The sequence below is a fragment of the Lissotriton helveticus genome, chromosome 9 (assembly GCF_964261635.1).
Source record: "Lissotriton helveticus chromosome 9, aLisHel1.1, whole genome shotgun sequence".
NCBI lineage: Eukaryota > Metazoa > Chordata > Amphibia > Caudata > Salamandridae > Lissotriton > Lissotriton helveticus.
The window spans coordinates 555,333,058-555,351,027 of record NC_136070.1 but is presented as its reverse complement, the minus strand read 5'-3'; the positions used below and the strand labels follow the sequence as shown (position 1 = coordinate 555,351,027).

Here is a 17,970-nt window from a genome sequence, read left to right as displayed (position 1 = left end):
ACCTGCACTGGCTCCCAGTCAGCAAGAGGATCACGTTCAGACTCCTCACCCACGCACACAAGGCCCTCCACGATATGGGCCCCAAATACCTCAACAGCCGCCTCACATTCTACACACCCGCCCGCCAGCTCCGGTCCGCCAGCCTCCCTCTCACCGCCGCCCCACGAATTCGCAAACCCGCCGCCGGAGGAAGATCCTTCTCCTACCTGGCGGCCAAGACATGGAACTCCCTCCCCACCCCCCTACGGCTGACCCAAGACCACCTCTCCTTCAGGAAACAACTAAAAACCTGGCTGTTCGAGCAGTAGCGACTCCCCTCCCTCCCAGCGCCTTGACACCCTAACGGGTGAGTAGCGCGCTTTACAAATTATTTGATTGATTGATTGATTGATAGTTGATTTTCTGATGTTACGATGCCCTGCCAAGCATTTCCAATAACTACTTTTTGGTTGGTCCTTTTTTGCATTGGTTGATCAAGCTCAGAAATAAATGTATTCTTTCCACAGAACAATACAGAGACTAGCTAGAGAGTTATATTTGCCTTGTCCACCTTATCACAGAGACTGTCGTGAACCCTCATAATACACGGCTTCCACACACCATCCCAGGGACCTCCTGTTAACTCTGCATGCAAATGTCTCTTTAGTCCATCAGATTCCGGTTGATCAATGGCCTCTGGAAACGCTACATTGTAATCTATAACTATCCGGTTGACAGCAGAAGTATATTTATTGTTTCCTCTTATTGTTATGGCAAATGAGTTTGGTTTCTCAGGTCATACTGGAGATCTGTGATCTGATATGAGAAACCTTGAAGTTGCTCAGTACATTTTCAGAAAATACATGAAGGTCTTTATTTATTTATTTATTTATTTGTTTATTGAGTTTTATATAGTGCTGGCTAGACATGTAGCTATCAGAACGCTTTACATGAGGATCAGTGAATTACAGGTTACAAGTTACATTTGTTACAAAGCATAATCAAACATAGGATTAAAAACCAGTGTCTTAAGGTAAATTCGTCAGAAGAGGGGGAGGAAGGAGACAAAACAGGGAGACGGGGAGAAACTGTGTCCAATGTCCGGCTGGGTAGGTGACGGCCAAGGGGAAGAACCAGGGCCAATCTCCTCTACAGCTGTCTGGCAGCTCCACCGGGCGTTGGCCATAATGCCCGGACTCTGCTGTCAAAGGGAGGGGGAGGAAGGAGACAAAACAGGGAGAAGTTTTTCAGCCGAACTCGCTATTATGACATTCTTTCCTTTGCAGACTTGCATTAAACCAAGTGCATTTGAAATGGTGAGAGAGCACAAATCTGAAAAATGTATAAGTGCACCATATTTACAAGCACGTAGTTAGTTTAAATATATTCTGCACACGAGTGTTTTATATCTAGAAGTGAAATATACAGAGTGTTTAAGTAGAGCAACGATAACCATAGAGTGTGGAGACTAATGTAGAAATGTTAGAATGAATATGGAAACCTCACGTTCTCATGTTAAGTGATCATGTAAAAGAAAACTAGAATCTTGCAAACCAGTTAAAATGTGTAGGCCTCATGGCAATTCACAGTAAATCTAAACGTGCTGCTAAAATAATGTGAGGTGGAGTTAACATTGTTCTTCTAAATGTATTATTGGACTGAGTACTGAAATATATGTTACAGATGTATAACCTTTTAGAAACGAGTGTTAGTTAAGAATACTGTTTAAATGCAAGTTAAATGTTTTCAGAGTGCAGGGACCCGCTTCATGTAAATCAAGTAGGCCTGAACAGATAATGTCGTTTCCTTTGATCTGCAATGTGCTCGTTAGAAGAGAAGTCGAGAGGCGCCAAGTACAGAGCTTTACATATGTTTTCTGACCTATAGATGTGGTGGAGCCTGGAATTTGAGGCCCACTGTAGGACGGTCTGTATGCAGGTGCGAGGGGTCCTAATCAGTCGAAATGAATGGAGCTTTGTTCAGTGGCGCTTGGCGCAGGCCTGTAGGAGTTTTCAGGAATTTCAGGGGGTACCAGCGCGCTGGAGAAGAAGCCTGGGAACCAAGGTCAACTTTAACGAGGGTCTTGAAGAGTACCATCATGGAGTCTGCCGCCAAAATCGATACCACGTGAGGGGCGTTCCAAGGGGCGTTCCAATCGGAAATGTGATTTTGTATTAGGGACAGCGACCCGGGAGGAGAGCAGAGCAGATGATTTTGGGAGCCTAAGGAAGCGGTTGGGTAGGCAGATAGACGGATCAGGAGAGACCCATCTTACAGAAGAGACAAAGAGAAGTGCGTGATCTTCTTAGGAAGTCACCACGGCTGACACCTTTTGGGTTAAGATCTTGTTAAGTAGGGATGTCACTTAGTCTAGTGTAGGGACGGACTAACCTGAATTTTCTTTCTGTAAATGACTCTGAGACTGCAACTGGTATCGATTCTCGCCACCTTATTGGTGTTCGAGATATTTTTGATAATTTCCTTTTGCCGGTTAAGGGCTTTCCGAGAGTACTTGTTTATAATCATACCTGTATACCTATTGAATCTTTTATTGAGAAGTTTGTACCTTCAGATATTTTTGGCTTTATAATAAATCTTTGAAACTTACCAGTAGTCAGTGGTTCTTTAGAGTTGTTTACGTTATTAATTAACTAACCTGGTATTAGATTGCCTTTTACTCAATGACAGGTACCAACGATTCAGTCGACTCGATTTGGGATCTGGTAAAATAACTAGAGACCAGAAATCCCGCGTTAACAGTTGGTAGCAGTTTAGGATGGTTATCTTCTTGAGGAAGGGAATCTAGGTAGGTTAGTTTACCCCAAGGCCCCTAGACATCGAGAGAAGAGCAGCGGAAGAATCGTGAGCCGAAGGTGCAGACGGTGCGAGAAAAGCAGCAGTATCGGAGGAGAGTGAGTATAACAAGGGTCATGCGTGAACAGATTGCGGTGTTTTGTGTTGTATTTGTATTGTAATGTCTTGCGGAGTTGAATGCCTGTAGTGTGAATGAGAGAAGGTTGTGAGCGCGCGCAACCTGGTAAACTGGTTACCTGGTAAACGGGTGAACTGGTGAATCTTAAGTTCAGGCCAGAGCTTAAGTGGTTTTGGGTGTGTCGAACATCCAGAGTAGTTGTTGACCATAGTACGGAGGTCACGAGGTACCATTGACCGCCGTGGGACCGAGATAGGGGGAATGTCAGAGTGAGTGTATGAGTAACGGACGCTGGTCGAAAGTTACTGCGTGTGAGTAACCTATCAGAGAAGGCGATTGTATTTCGTCAAGTTAAGGTGACAACTACAGAAAAGACTGTGGGCGTACAGTCACGAAATGTGATCGCTTGGACGGAAGTAATCATTTTTTCAGAGTATGAATGGGACGCATGCATGACCGAGGAGACGAGCTGAGAAAGGAGGGGAACTGCTGCGAAGGGGGACGGGTGACGTCGGTTAGAGCCGCGCTGTGATTGAGCGGTTGGTGTGACGTTAGCTAGAGCCGCGCTCTGGTTGGGCGGCTAGAGTGACGTCGGAGGAAAGCCGCGCTCGGATAGGCCAGTTAGCGAGAACAGCACGGTGATTGGTAGATTGTCATCAGGAAGTAAACAAACGCGGAGAAAAGAGAAATCATGAAGTGCTTTAAGTGTTTGAAAGGGATTTTTAAAAGAAAAAGAAGTGAACATTATTACGGGGAAGAGGCACCGCCGGAGGGTACACCAGCTCATTATATGGCAGTGAATGTGGGACTGCATACAATACTATGGATTGGGGCTTGGAATAAGCTTACGGAAGGAAATGAGGAAATGCAGTTCCCGAAGTACAGGACGTTTAAGTTAGAGGTGTTACATCGGCTAAAAGCAACAATGTCCTCATTGAAACCCTCACCTAGACCAACCCAGTTTGAGGCCCTTAATGCATGGATTAGGGCGGCACACGACAGGAATTTGAACCGGCGTCAACAAAGACTGACGCAATCGGTAAGAGCAGTGCGAGATTCTAAATGGGACGAAGAGGCAAAGAGATGGAGGGTACAGGCTATTGAAGTAGAGAAATTGTATCCAATGAGGGAGGTGAGAGGAGGAGGAAACCTCATGGAAGAGGACGAGGAAAGCGAGTCGGAAGACAACCTGATAAACAGGTTGCTGTTAGATAGACCACCTCCGAGAGTTGGGGAGATTGAAGATAGGGGACTCGCAAGGGAGGATGGGGCTGCCATAGAGGGGTATACACCACTCCCCGTATCAGAATGGACACCTATCAAAGGCGAGGAGACACCTCACAACAACACTGTACAGAGTGTAGTGGGAAGGTTTGTGGTACAGAAGACGCCAACCACCGAAAGGGTTGAGTCTTTTGGGTTGCCAGACGCTCTTCAAGTACCTGTTACCATAGGACCTATAGTATCGATCTATAACCCTGAGAGAGATAGAGAGGAAGAACAGAGGCAATTGGATAGAGAAAGGATTGAGATGGAAAGGAGGAATAACGTGACAAATGCATGGAAGCAATTGCCAGGTTCGGTAACGTGGAACACCCCATTAGATACTACAGTGGGTCCCAACTCAGGACAGGGAGGCCAGAGAGGACAGATGGACCTGAGGGGACCGCGGCCAAAGTCCTATACAGAATTAAGAGCTGATTTGAGGGAATGGGATGGGTCCGCAGTAATCCCGAGTAACAGGTCAAGAATAGAACCAGAGTGGGAAAGCAGAGGTAACGGGACTGTATCTCATTGTGGGGCCAGCGAAAGCAGTCAGGGGCGGGAAGGCCAGAGTCAGGAGAATAGAGGAGTTACACGTCCTATGGATGAGAGGGAACAGCAGGAGCAGAACAGTAGGAGTGTAGAGTGTGAGGAGATGTCCCGTCTCTGGGAGAAAGGTGGAGATCAAATGGTACATGCATTCCAGAATAGGTTTAGGTGCCTTCATCATACACTCGGAGAAGACGTCCAACATTGGAGAAAGGAAAACAGTGATAGGTCCCGCCATGCTTCGAGTAATCAAGAGTCACAGGGAAATAGTGAGGAAAGGGGGAGCAATGGAATGCCTTACTATACATCCAGAGAAAGCAGGCAGAACGGGGAGGGTGGGAATATGAGACGCAATGGAGTGTTTCACCATCCACCCCGAGAGGATGGAAAAGCATGGGATCTGGAGAGGTGGGAGCATGGGAAGACTCCGCATAACTCACCGGAGCCTAAACGTAGAAATCGGAGCTGGGATGGGAGAGATGTGGATGGAGTACCTAAATCTAGTGTGTTGAAAGCTGCAATTAAGGCAAAGAGACTTGATGTTACCAGCTTAAAATCTGATGTCGATGAAATAATAGATGGTACACTGCCTTTAGAAAGGATAGAATTGTACGAACAAGATGAGCTGTTGTTCATGGCAAAGGATGTTACTAGGAAGGCTAGAGCGATTCATGAGAAACTGACTAATTTGGCAGACAGGTACGCCGTAGATTTATCCAGGACAAGGGCATTGCAGAGTAACCGCAGATTTCAGTACACAGACCAAGACCTAGATGAGAAGAGAACTACCGGATTAAAAACGCACATAAGATAATTGGTATCAGGAATAAGGGTGTGGCGAGATCTGGAAAAATGGGAAGAGAGGTGGTCGAAGAAGGGCACTGTTAGGCGGAGTACAAGTGTGATGACCCCAGAGGGAAGGGTAATGCAGATGGAGGCATTCCCTTTGCGAGAAATATCGAACGGAAATTATGTACATGTGCCCTGGAGTAGAGGAGATTTAGCTGCATTTACCAACTCATTTCCGAAGTTAAGGGACAATCCAGTAGAGTGGTATAAGCAGGTAGAAAGGTTTGTAAAGATTTCGAAAGTGTTGTGGATTGATTTGAACACGTTGTTTGACATCGTGGTCCCATCTGATTTGTGGACATCATGCAAGACTAGTGTTGAATGGCCAAATACTGAACCAGTGAGGGATGCTCTGACAAATGGACCGTCCGAAATTGTCATGCAAAAGTATGAAAGGGTAATAGCTTGGCTGAAAGATAAGGTACCACCACAGGACATAGATTGGGTAAAAATAGACCGAACAAGACAAGAACCAAAGGAGACAGTTCATGAGTTCTATGAAAGATTGTTGAAAACGTTCAAACAATACAGCGGACTCGATGTAATGGATCCCAAAGATATAGGACAGTTTGTGTCAAAGTTTGTTTTGGGGTTGAGACCTGATATTTGTTTGATGATTCAGCAACATCTAATTTGTTGGCAAAACAAACCACTAGATGAGATCCTGCGATATGCGAGATACTGCAGTGACGAAATAGATTCCAAAGCAAAGAATCTGAAGGAGAAATTGATGGTAGTGCAGATGCAGTCGGCAGGAAAGGGTGGACAACAGAAACAGGGAATGGGACGAAAGTCAAATGGACAAAATAAAGATAGTGAAGAAAGTCAAAAACCTAGAATAGACTGTGCAACTTTAAAGAAAACGACAAAGTGTCACCAATGTCACCAGGTGGGACATTGGAGACGCGAGTGTCCCTTTAACCCTGAAAATGGAGAGCTAGAAGTAGAAGAGCAAGTTCAAGAGGTTCCAGCTCCAAAGGTGACAGTTCCAGGAAGCAAGGTGGCCAAAGGGGGGGCTTCGGCTCCACGAGCCCAGTTCCCACAGCCACCGAAAATAGCGACAGGGGGAAAGGTCTTCAAACAAATGCCTCTCTTTATTGAGGAAGAAAAATGTTATTATATCGATCCATTAACAGGACAACGTGTGAGTCGAGAAGAGGACTGTACCCTCGGGGCGGGCCTAGAGGTGGATCAAAGAGGGCCGTTTGTTGAGGCAGAAGTGGCAGGGTGTCCTACAACGTTCTTGGTGGATACTGGGGCTACCCGATCAACTTTGAGATCGGCAGTAGTTCCAGACTTGCCAATGTCAGGGGAAACAATTCAGGTGGTAGGAGTTGCAAACAAAAGGATGACTAGTCCCTTGACAGAACCAGTGTAAGTGAAAATAGGAAACCATATGAATGAACATCAGTTTGTAGTATGTGATTCAAGTCCGGTATGTCTGTTAGGAAGGGATTTGTTGTGCAAGTTGAATTGTACAATATACTGCACACCGCAAGGTGTGGAGGTACAGACTACAGATGATGATGCTACTTTCAAGGTAGCCAATTCAAAATCTTGCATAGAACTATATCCTACTCTGACAGTAGAAGATCTTCCCCAAGACTTACGAGATGCAGTGGCTTCAGAGGTATGGGATTTCACAGGAGAAGAAATAGGATTGATTAAAGGGGTAGAACCAGTAAAAATACTGGTAAAGCCAAATGCCGAGTTTCCAAGAACGCCTCAATACAAATTGTCCCAGGAAACGATTGCAGGAATAAAACCTGTGATCGAGTCAATGATTCAACAGGGAATACTGAAATAAATCGTGGGTAGTCCTTGTAACTCCCCGATTATGGGTTTGCAGAAACCTAGTGGGAAATTCAGGATAGTTCAGGATTTACGAAAAATTAACAATATAGTTGTTTCATGTTGTCCCGTGGTACCGAATCCATCAGTGATACTGTTTCAGATACCATGTCAAGCGGAATGGTTTACAGTGATAGATCTATGCCAGGCCTTCTTTTCAATCCCATTAGATGAAGAAAGCAGGTATCTTTTCGCTTTTAAAATGGAAGATCGCGTTTTAACATGGTGTCGAATCCCACAAGGATTCACAGACAGCCCATCCATCTTCAAACAGTTGTTGAAGAAGAATCTCGAAACTCTAGTACTGCCGCAGAATTCGGTTCTGGTCCAGTACATAGATGACCTACTTGTTGCGTCAGAGACCGAAGAAGCTTGTAAAACAGATTCCGTTGCCTTATTGAACCATTTAGCTGAAAATGGACATAAGGTATCTCCGAGCAAGTTACAGTACTGTCTGACCGAAGTGCAGTATTTGGGACACCGGTTAGAAAAAGGAAAACGCAAGGTGTCCCCAGAGAGGATTGAGGCGATCATGAAGATGAATGCGCCTACGACACAGAGAGAAGTTAGGATGTTCCTAGGAATGGTTGGTTATTGTCGACAGTGGATAGTTAACTTTTCACTGAAAGCAAAACCCTTACAGAAACTGACGCACAAGGAGGTGAGTGATCCGGTACCATGGGACGACGAATGCCTAGTGGCGTTCTTGCAGCTGAGAGACGACTTGTGTCGTGCTCCGGCTCTGGGGATGCCCGACTACGAGAAATCATTTTCACTCTATTGCTGTGAGAGAGAGGGATGTGCTTTGTCAGTCTTGGCACAGACCCACGGAAATGCCCGTAGACCAGTTGCATACTTTTCGGCTACATTAGATCCGGTAGCCGCAGCGTTGCCCGCATGTCTCAAATCCGTTGCTGCAACAGGTGTCAGCATTGAAAGGTGCGAGAGTATCGTAATGGGACACCAGTTAGTGGTGTATGTACCGCATTCTGTAGAATTGTTAATGACCAGGACGAAGACGCAGCATCTGACCAATAGCAGGCTCACGCGCTACGAGCAAGTTATCCTTGCCGCGGAGAACGTGACCCTCAAGAGATGCTCAGTCTTGAATCCTGCTACTTTGATGCCATTACCTACTGTAATAGAAGGCGAAGGATGTGAAGACCATGATTGCCTCGATGTGACTGAACTATGCACGAAGCCCAGACCAGATATTGTGGATGAGCCGTTGACTGACCCTGATGAGATCTACTTTGTTGATGGCTCATGTTTAAGAGACAATACTGGTCGGTTGAGAGCAGCTTATGCTGTTTGCACCATTGCGGGAGTTGTGGAAGCCGCTTGCCTGGAAGGAATACATTCCGCACAGGTAGCAGAAATCATTGCATTGACTCGTGCCTGTATAGCAGGTAATGGGAAAAGAGTCACCATATACACTGACAGCCAATATGGTTTCGGTGTGGTTCATGATTTCGGGCAATTGTGGTCTCAGAGAGGTTACATGACCTCATCTGGTTCGCCAATACGAAATGGAGAATTTGTGCGATTGTTGTTAGAAGCATTACAAGGTCCAGTTGCCATAGCAGTAGTAAAATGTGTAGCTCATACTAAGAATACAGATTTTGTGTCACAAGGCAACCGGTACGCTGATGAGGTTGCACGCTATTGTGCGGAACAAGATTATTCTTTTTCAAAGGTGGAAATTGATGGTGCTGAAGAAAAGACAGAGTTAAGCATGATGTTAGAAACTGTCGATACTTGGGAGGATTTAAGGTTAATGCAAGAGAACGCACCTGAAACTGAGAAAAAGGCATGGGAGATGGCAGGTTGTGTACGAAGCGAAATGGACTTTTGGATTTCAGCAGATGGGAGGGCTGTGTTACCTGAGGAATTAGCGAATCCCATGGCAAGAGAAATACATGGTCCAGTACATTTAGGAAGAGATGCTATGATGAGAGTGTTTAGGCAGACTTGGTATTGCCCTAAATTTAGAATAGCAGCAGAATCAGTATGCAAGCGATGTGTTACCTGCCAACAACTGAACGTAGGGAAGAGAACACCAGTCACACTGAGTCACATTGGGAGGACTGGGGGGCCTTTCAATAGAATGCAAATAGATTTGATTGAAATGCCACCAATCAACCGCCTTAGGTATGTTTTGGTGGTTGTATGTATATTTTCCAGATGGGTTGAAGCGTACCCTACACGCAGGTGCGATACACTCACAGTAGCCAAACTGTTGCTCAGGGAGTTGATACCACGCTTCGGGGTGCCTGCCTCTCTGGAATCGGACAGAGGAAAACATTTTAACAGCGAAATTGTGAAGATGTTGTGCTCCACATTAAAGATCGATCAAAAACTGCATTGTAGTTATCGACCAGAAGCCTCAGGGATTGTGGAACAAGTAAATGGCACTCTGAAGAATCGATTAGCCAAAGTCTGTTCATCCACTTCTTTGAGTTGGCCAGATGCTCTTCCTTTAGTGCTCATGAGCATGCGCAGCACACCTGACAGGAGGACAGGTCTCTCTCCACATGAGATTCTGATGGGGAGGGCCATGAGACTTCCTACGGTTCCAACTACTGCCTTATTGAATATTACTGATGATCTGATCTTGGATTATTGTAAGGGACTGTCTGACGCCATCCATTCTGTGTCCCTTCAGGTGCATGCGGCTGAAGTTCCATCATCAAGGAACCTGTGTCATGATCTGTGCCCCGGGGACTGGGTGCTGGTCAAGAAGCACGTCCGGAAGAACTGCCTAGATGTACGCTGGCGTGGGCCCTTTCAGGTAATCCTGATCACGAACACCGCGGTGAAGTGCGGAGGGCTGCCAAATTGGATCCATGCATCCCATACTCGAAGAGTTCCAGCACCTCTAGAAGAAACAGCTCCTATCCCAGACGAAAGCTCAGTCGTGGAAGAAGAGTCACAAGAGGGGATCAAAGCAGCTGTGGGGGTGTCGGAAGAAATTGGGAATGCATCGGATCCAGAAGAAGAGAGAAGACAGGACGGCAGTGAAACTGAAGACGCAACTGAAGGAGAGAGCTGCAGTGAACACGACTCAGACACAGATCAGTACCAGAGTGATCAAGAACCGAGTGTGGGGACGAGAAATAGGAGAACAAGGCGTGAGGCTGCCACTTGGCCGGAAAGAAACAGGAGGCTAAGCTTGAGGTCGGCTCAGGAAGAAACGCTTGCTCCTATATTCGAAGACTTGGATCCGGAAGAAGATACCCAGGATCAAGTCCAGGAAGGTCCAAGAAGATCAAGGAGGGTGCGAGTGCCTAGCAGAAGATACTCTACTCCCGATTGGACCTACCTCGTCACAGATGTCCGGGGGACACAGGATCGGGAGGGTCAGGGAAGTGAACGTCATCAGAGTTGAACCGCTTATCACAGTGCAAATAAGGTTCCTGCTACCAGGAGTGGAGGCCGAAAGGTTGCTGACACTCAACATCGTCCATCCTCCTCTCTTGAGCGGAATCCGAAAATTGATTTTAGAGACAGTTGACTTTCCGGTTTGTTGTTCACAATATCCAATATTGGAGGGAACTCTTCTTCGATTGGAAATGCTTGAGCGAGTAGTGGGAGTTCTTGGCACGCTCATTGTCGTGGATTAACATCTTATTGCAAATGTCTTCAAAGGGGCGCAGAACTGGGAAGGTGAAGAAAGTGATCTTGGTCAGAACGGACCCCTTTGTAACTGTGGATGTAGAGTTGATAGTACCAGGAGTGGAGATTGAAAAAACATTAACTCTTCATTTTGTTCGTCCTCTTGTCCAGAGCGAAATAAGAAGAATAATCCTAGAGACAGTAGAATTTCCATGTTGTTGCAAGAATTGCCCAATTCTTGAGGGAATGTTTCTTCGGATGGACATTTATGAAGACGTAGTGTCACTCCTTGCAACACTCATAGCTTCTGATTGATAAAAGACTTTTGAAAAGAATTTGTAAATATTGCTGCAAGATAACCTAGCGCCGAGTGGAAGAAGAAAAAAAAAAATGGTAGGGTCTTCCTTTTAGAGGACGGAGAAGGGCTAGGGTTGTCTATATGTTACAGGATTTTGAACTGTTTTGCGGAGTAAATTGTCAGCTTCCAAGTGTTCAAAAGAAAGACATTGTTTGAAAGAAAGACTTTGTTCGGAGAGAAGGAGAAGTTGATGCTGGAAGAACATCCAGAGCTACACTGTTTGAGAACATGGAGGCCGGCAACCCGAAACGCAGGGCAAAATGTATAGTGGGCACCCTTTTAGGAGTAGTGATTTCTCTTATAGTTTTAGTGGTTACTGTCTCATACATAGTGGGACGCGAGAGGGATGTAACTGCAGTCAAGGAAGTCAAGGGAGTGTCAACACAGAGAACTACTACTGTTAATTATAAGGGAAACATCAATAATAAAGACAAAGCGTTGTTGGATGCGGAAATAAAAAGATTACACACAGATGAATCACAGGGAAATTTTAGGTCAAATGCTTATGCCAAATTACTTTATGAGTACATTGATGTCATGGAGGCGAAGAATTGCTACGTTTGTATGCAATTACCAGCTTCTGTGGATGAGGGTATCAGATACCATCATCTTCCATTGACATATGGAATCACATGCAGTTTGTTGTTGAGCATATTCTATGGACGAGAAGGATTCGAGTACTATTTCTCGAATTTCGACTCAACATTGCCAGAAGTCCCAAATTACAAGCATTTAAATAAGTGGGACTATTACAAGAGTGAAGACAGATTACAGAAATGGTTTCTTCCATGGAGAACGCTAGACACATCACATGCCCGAAGAAATAATTTGACTTGTCAAGTATCAGAGGTTGAAAAGAAGTTTATAGGGCAGGTGGATACTCGATACAGAAGACAAAAGATTCAGAAAGCTTCAGGACAATGGGAAACAGATTGGACCAAGGAGGAAAGGGAACACCAAAGGAAGGGTAGCAAGGGTCCAATTGCCTTAGACAAAGAGAAAAGGGGGAAACTATGCATACACAGAAGTTACTCCTATTATGAGAATTTGTTCGTAGGGGAAGTCAGTTGTGAACATGCTTTCCAGTTGGAGTATTACTCCAAGGATTTTTTGAAAGAAATGCAAGCCATACCAAATGTATATTTTGTATGTGGAAGAAATGCCTATGTGAGGTTACCAGATAATTGGTACGGATCATGCTATTTAGCGATTGTCTTTCCCAAAATATACCATGCCGAGAATTTAGAGACGACAAAGAGAGGAAAACAAGCTAGAGGGAGAAGAGATCTTGCCACTGAAGAAGTGGTTGGAGATGTATTTGGTGTGGTATTTCCCTTTTTGGGATTGATATTGAATGACATCAAGCTTAGGAGATTGGCTACAGTCGTAGATAGGTTATCTGCCAGCACTGCTAGATCATTAATGCTGGTGGAGGGTGAGATGCAATCGATTAGGGCAATGGTTCTTCAGAACCGTCTTGCTTTAGACGTTCTGTTAGCCAAAGAGGGAGGAGTCTGTAAGGCTTTGAAGGTCCAGGAATGCTGCACTTACATTCCGGACAATTCAAAGCCTCTAGAGAAATATATACGAAACATCACTGAGATTCACCACGAAATTGAGGATTTGACGAAAGTGAATGTGTGGGAAAAAGTAGGTCATGGAATGGGTAAAGTTGGAGGTTGGTTTGCCAACCTAGGAAAGGGTATCGTTTGGTACATACTGAAACCCATCATCATAATTGTGATTTGTGTGATCACTTTGTGGGGATTGGTGCGTCTGTATCAGTGGTATAGAGCAAACAGGTTGCAGAGATCTATGAGAGAACAGGAGAGAAGGTTGACAGCAATGCAGGATACTCAATATAAGAGTCTGAAGGCATTGGAGACAATGAAAAGAAGTGGTACTGCCACGACTTCACTTTGAGGGGTTCTACATTTTTGTGATGGTGTTTTGATGGTGATGACTCCTGAAAGTCATCAAAGGGGGGACTGAGAGAGCACAAATCTGAAAAATGTATAAGTGCACCATATTTACAAGCACGTAGTTAGTTTAAATATATTCTGCACACGAGTGTTTTATATCTAGAAGTGAAATATACAGAGTGTTTAAGTAGAGCAACGATAACCATAGAGTGTGGAGACTAATGTAGAAATGTTAGAATGAATATGGAAACCTCACGTTCTCATGTTAAGTGATCATGTAAAGGAAAACTAGAATCTTGCAAACCAGTTAAAATGTGTAGGCCTCATGGCAATTCACAGTAAATCTAAACGTGCTGCTAAAATAATGTGAGGTGGGGTTAACATTGTTCTTCTAAATGTATTATTGGACTTAGTACTGAAATATATGTTACAGATGTATAACCTTTTAGAAACGAGTGTTAGTTAAGAATACTGTTTAAATGCAAGTTAAATGTTTTCAGAGTGCAGGGACCCGCTTCATGTAAATCAAGTAGGCCTGAACAGATAATGTCGTTTCCTTTGATCTGCAATGTGCTCGTTAGAAGAGAAGTCAAGAGGCGCCAAGTGCAGAGCTTTACATATGTTTTATGACCTATAGATATGGTGGAGCCTGGAATTTGAGGCCCACTGTAGGACGGTCTGTATGCAGGTGCGAGGGGTCCTAATCAGTCGAAATGAATGGAGCTTTGTTCAGTGGCGCTTGGCGCAGGCCTGTAGGAGTTTTCAGGAATTTCAGGGGGTACCGGCGCGCTGGAGAAGAAGCCTGGGAACCAAGGTCAACTTTAACGAGGGTCTTGAAGAGTACCATCATGGAGTCTGCCGCCAAAATCGATACCACGTGAGGGGCGTTCCAAGGGGCGTTCCTATCGGAAATGTGATTTTGTATTAGGGACAGCGACCCGGGAGGAGAGCAGAGCAGATGATTTTGGGAGCCTAAGGAAGCGGTTGGGTAGGCAGATAGACGGATCAGGAGAGACCCATCTTACAGAAGAGACAAAGAGAAGTGCGTGATCTTCTTAGGAAGTCACCACGGCTGACACCTTTTGGGTTAAGATCTTGTTAAGTAGGGATGTCACTTAGTCTAGTGTAGGGACGGACTAACCTGAATTTTCTTTCTGTAAATGACTCTGAGACTGCAACTGGTATCGATTCTCGCCACCTTATTGGTGTTCGAGATATTTTTGATAATTTCCTTTTGCCGGTTAAGGGCTTTCCGAGAGTACTTGTTTATAATCATACCTGTATACCTATTGAATCTTTTATTGAGAAGTTTGTACCTTCAGATACTTTTGGCTTTATAATAAATCTTTGAAACTTACCAGTAGTCAGTGGTTCTTTAGAGTTGTTTACGTTATTAATTAACTAACCTGGTATTAGATTGCCTTTTACTCAATGACAGGTACCAACGATTCAGTCGACTCGATTTGGGATCTGGTAAAATAACTAGAGACCAGAAATCCCGCGTTAACAATGGTGTATCTTCTCATTGTCGAGTCTTTAATTGCAGGTGTGTGAACAAGTTCAAAGAAAATACCTCTTTCTATTGCTGCATTAATAGGAGGTCTTCGGAAGTAGAAGGGCTGTTTCTCCAGTGCATTGATGCAGATCAGGTCCACATCCAGAGCTGTGCAAGCAGTATGAAACAGTTTCTCTGTCTTTGGAAAAACTGCCACTAGGTCATACAATATGATCACGCCTGATGAGACTCTTAATGCGTTGATATGAGCAGGGTCGGTAGCTATAATCGTCAATCTGCTAGCAATTTTAATAGGCTTCGATTTCCCCAGTACAATGGGCAAGGATGTACAGATTTCTGATGAAGGTAATGGTTTACTAATTTCCACTTTCTTTTCTTGGAAATCAGTGACATGATTGATGGCAACAGTTGAATATCCGAGGTGCGCCGTCTCCACCAACCTCTGTAGACACTTCATATCAGACACGCACAAAATGTTCAAATCTGCAAACACGGCCATGCTGATCTACAGAGAAACCAACCAACCATATTGCCCGCATTGTAACACATAGTACATCTTTTGAGAAGGTGAGCGTAAGGTCAATTCTTCGTATCTTCAAAGGCTCAGAAGTACTGGATATCATCTCTAGGTTTCAGTCCACTGGTACTATTTACAGCTCATTGGACGCTAAGAACCTTCTATTTGGGATTTGACTCTCAAGGAGTAGAGAGGTTGAGCTGTTAAGGCTTATTAGCGAAGGGCGATGGAGGCTTTGAAACTCAGATATAGATTGCACATGAAGAACAAACAATCCATCATAGGGTGGAACCAGTGTTATATGTTTATAAAAAGAATGAGCCAGGATAAATAATTGAGATTATCAGCAAAATGATGAGAACACGGCAGAGTGCAGGATTTCTTTAATGGGTTATATAGCTCTTTGGTCTTTCTGCACATGTAGCCGTAGTATCTTCTCGAGAGAAGAGTAGCAGTGTAGCCGTTCATTTAGTGCAGTCAATATGTTACCTGCTTCCAGGTCTTGTTGCATATTGTGCTCACAAGTGCACTAGGGATACTGTGATTGGAAGCATGTCAATCTTTTGAGAAAGAGGGCACCATCAGAATTTCCCAATCTCCGGGTAACTAACCCAGTCACAAAAGAAGGCCTTCAACCAAGCAACAGAGGATCCCGAACCACAATTGTTCACAATCATATTTTCAGCCAGGGGTCCAGGTCTTCCAGCAAGGAGCAGAATTCCCCTTTTTGTATCACAAAATGTTCCTCATTAGAAAGCCTTGATCGGTACTCGCTGATGATGCTACAAGACTTGATCTAAGAGCACACTGGCTTTCCATCCTCTAAAACGATTCCTGGTTATCAAAACCAAAACTGTAACTCAAAACTCAACTAGAGTAATGGTGAGGCCCAAGCGTAGGTGTCCAAACTAACTAATAACCGTAAATCTGACAATTGTACAACAATGTAGAGGTAGAGTGATTTGAATGCCCTTGATCTTGTCCTCTTTTGAGAGAGAAAAGGAGGGACTCTGGCACCGTTTGACAAATATCTTTAGCAAGGAAAAACAGGAATAAGACATAGGTCTTGATTATGACTATGACGGCCCACAGTGGCGGTCTGACTGCCCTATTACGCTTTTGGCGGTCGGACTGCCAAAGGATCGCTGCAACCACCAGGGATCTGTGAACCCTTGGTGGTGTTGCAGTGGTGTGAGGCCACAATGTGATTGGCAGGACCGCTGCAGCACTGCCAAGCATATTATGAGTTTCCTGACCACCTCACTTTCAATAGAAGTGAGCCTGCCATTAAAAGTGCAACAGTGAGGAAACAAAGGGGGCACTACAGGGCCCCTGTTGCATCAGGGCCATGGAATGCATACAGGGGGGCACTTGATGTGCCCCTCTATTTGCATGCCACCCTCTCTTGCACGGCATGGGCTTTACAGTCCATGGCATGCAGGAATGGGATTTGACGTTTCCACTTCAGTGCCTTTTTAATAGGCACTGCTGTGGGAACTTCAAAGGACCGCTTACCAAACCAGGAGAACACTCCTAATATGGTGGGTGGCCAGAGGCTGAGTTTGGCAGTCCTGGAATGGGCGCTGGCAGGGTGGCCTGCTCTAGGACCACCAAACTAGTAATCTGGCCCATTGTGTTTCCTGCCAGATATACACCCACAAGTGTCACATTGTGCACCAACCATTTGACATAGGGAACTAAAATAGAACTATGGGTAACTATTACCACTTTTTCTGTTACATAAGCTATAAAAGAATAATTTATAGTTAAAATTTGAGCTTTTACAGACTTGTTGTTAACCCAAATGAATAGTTAATAAAGTGTTTACCAGTTTCAGATCCGGTCCGCAGGACCACAGAGCAGCCAGCAGCTATGGGGCTCCAGTCGCATTTGTTGAAGTCATTTTACACAGGTGTCCTGCCGTCTGTCTTACTATGGCTCTGCAAGCTGGCTCAAGTACCAATGGTGGGTTGTGTACAGCAGCTCTGTGGCATCAACTCACTACCTGCCTGAGCCCTGTCCTCTCTCACAGGCTCTCCACTTACAGCACTGAAAGCGTATCATCTGTTTGCCTGAGCCAGCTTGCATAGGTCAGGCCTATTCAAAAAGGTAAATTTGCACTTGAGTAATTCTACATGTGTACATTTTCTACTTTTGGCCATCCACCATGTCCAAGTGTAAAGGTACTACAAAGTGCAGACCCAAGATAGAGGGTGAGGACAGTCTCACAAGGTGGAAGAAGTCTATTGCCTGCATTCCTGTGGCTATGACCCCACTACTAATATTCACACAACACATACCATTACATGCATCAATCTAGGATTTTGCATTTCCTAAATAGCGAAAATTAAGGAATCGCTATTTAGGAATTGCAAAATCCTATGCATCAAGAAATCCTAAAGTTTTTTAGGATTTCTTAAATTTCGGAATTTACGATTCCTTAATTGCGAATCGCAATTAAGGAATGGCGTTACATAGGAATCAATGCCATTTTGCATTTCTTTTTTTAGGAAATCGCAATTTGTTGATGCATTGCAAGGGTGCAGAGGGGGGTCCTTGGACCCCCCCCCTGCACCCCTGAAATGTATTTTAAAGTGCATGTTTCACACACACATGTCC

At 44.7% G+C, this 17,970-nt stretch overlaps 1 pseudogene; it reads right to left on the bottom strand.

The window, feature by feature from the left end:
• Nucleotides 1-1,183: 1,183 nt before the first annotated feature.
• On the bottom strand, nt 1,184-15,333 carry LOC144783215 (ribonuclease P protein subunit p30 pseudogene; annotated as a pseudogene).
• Nucleotides 15,334-17,970: the final 2,637 nt, after the last annotated feature.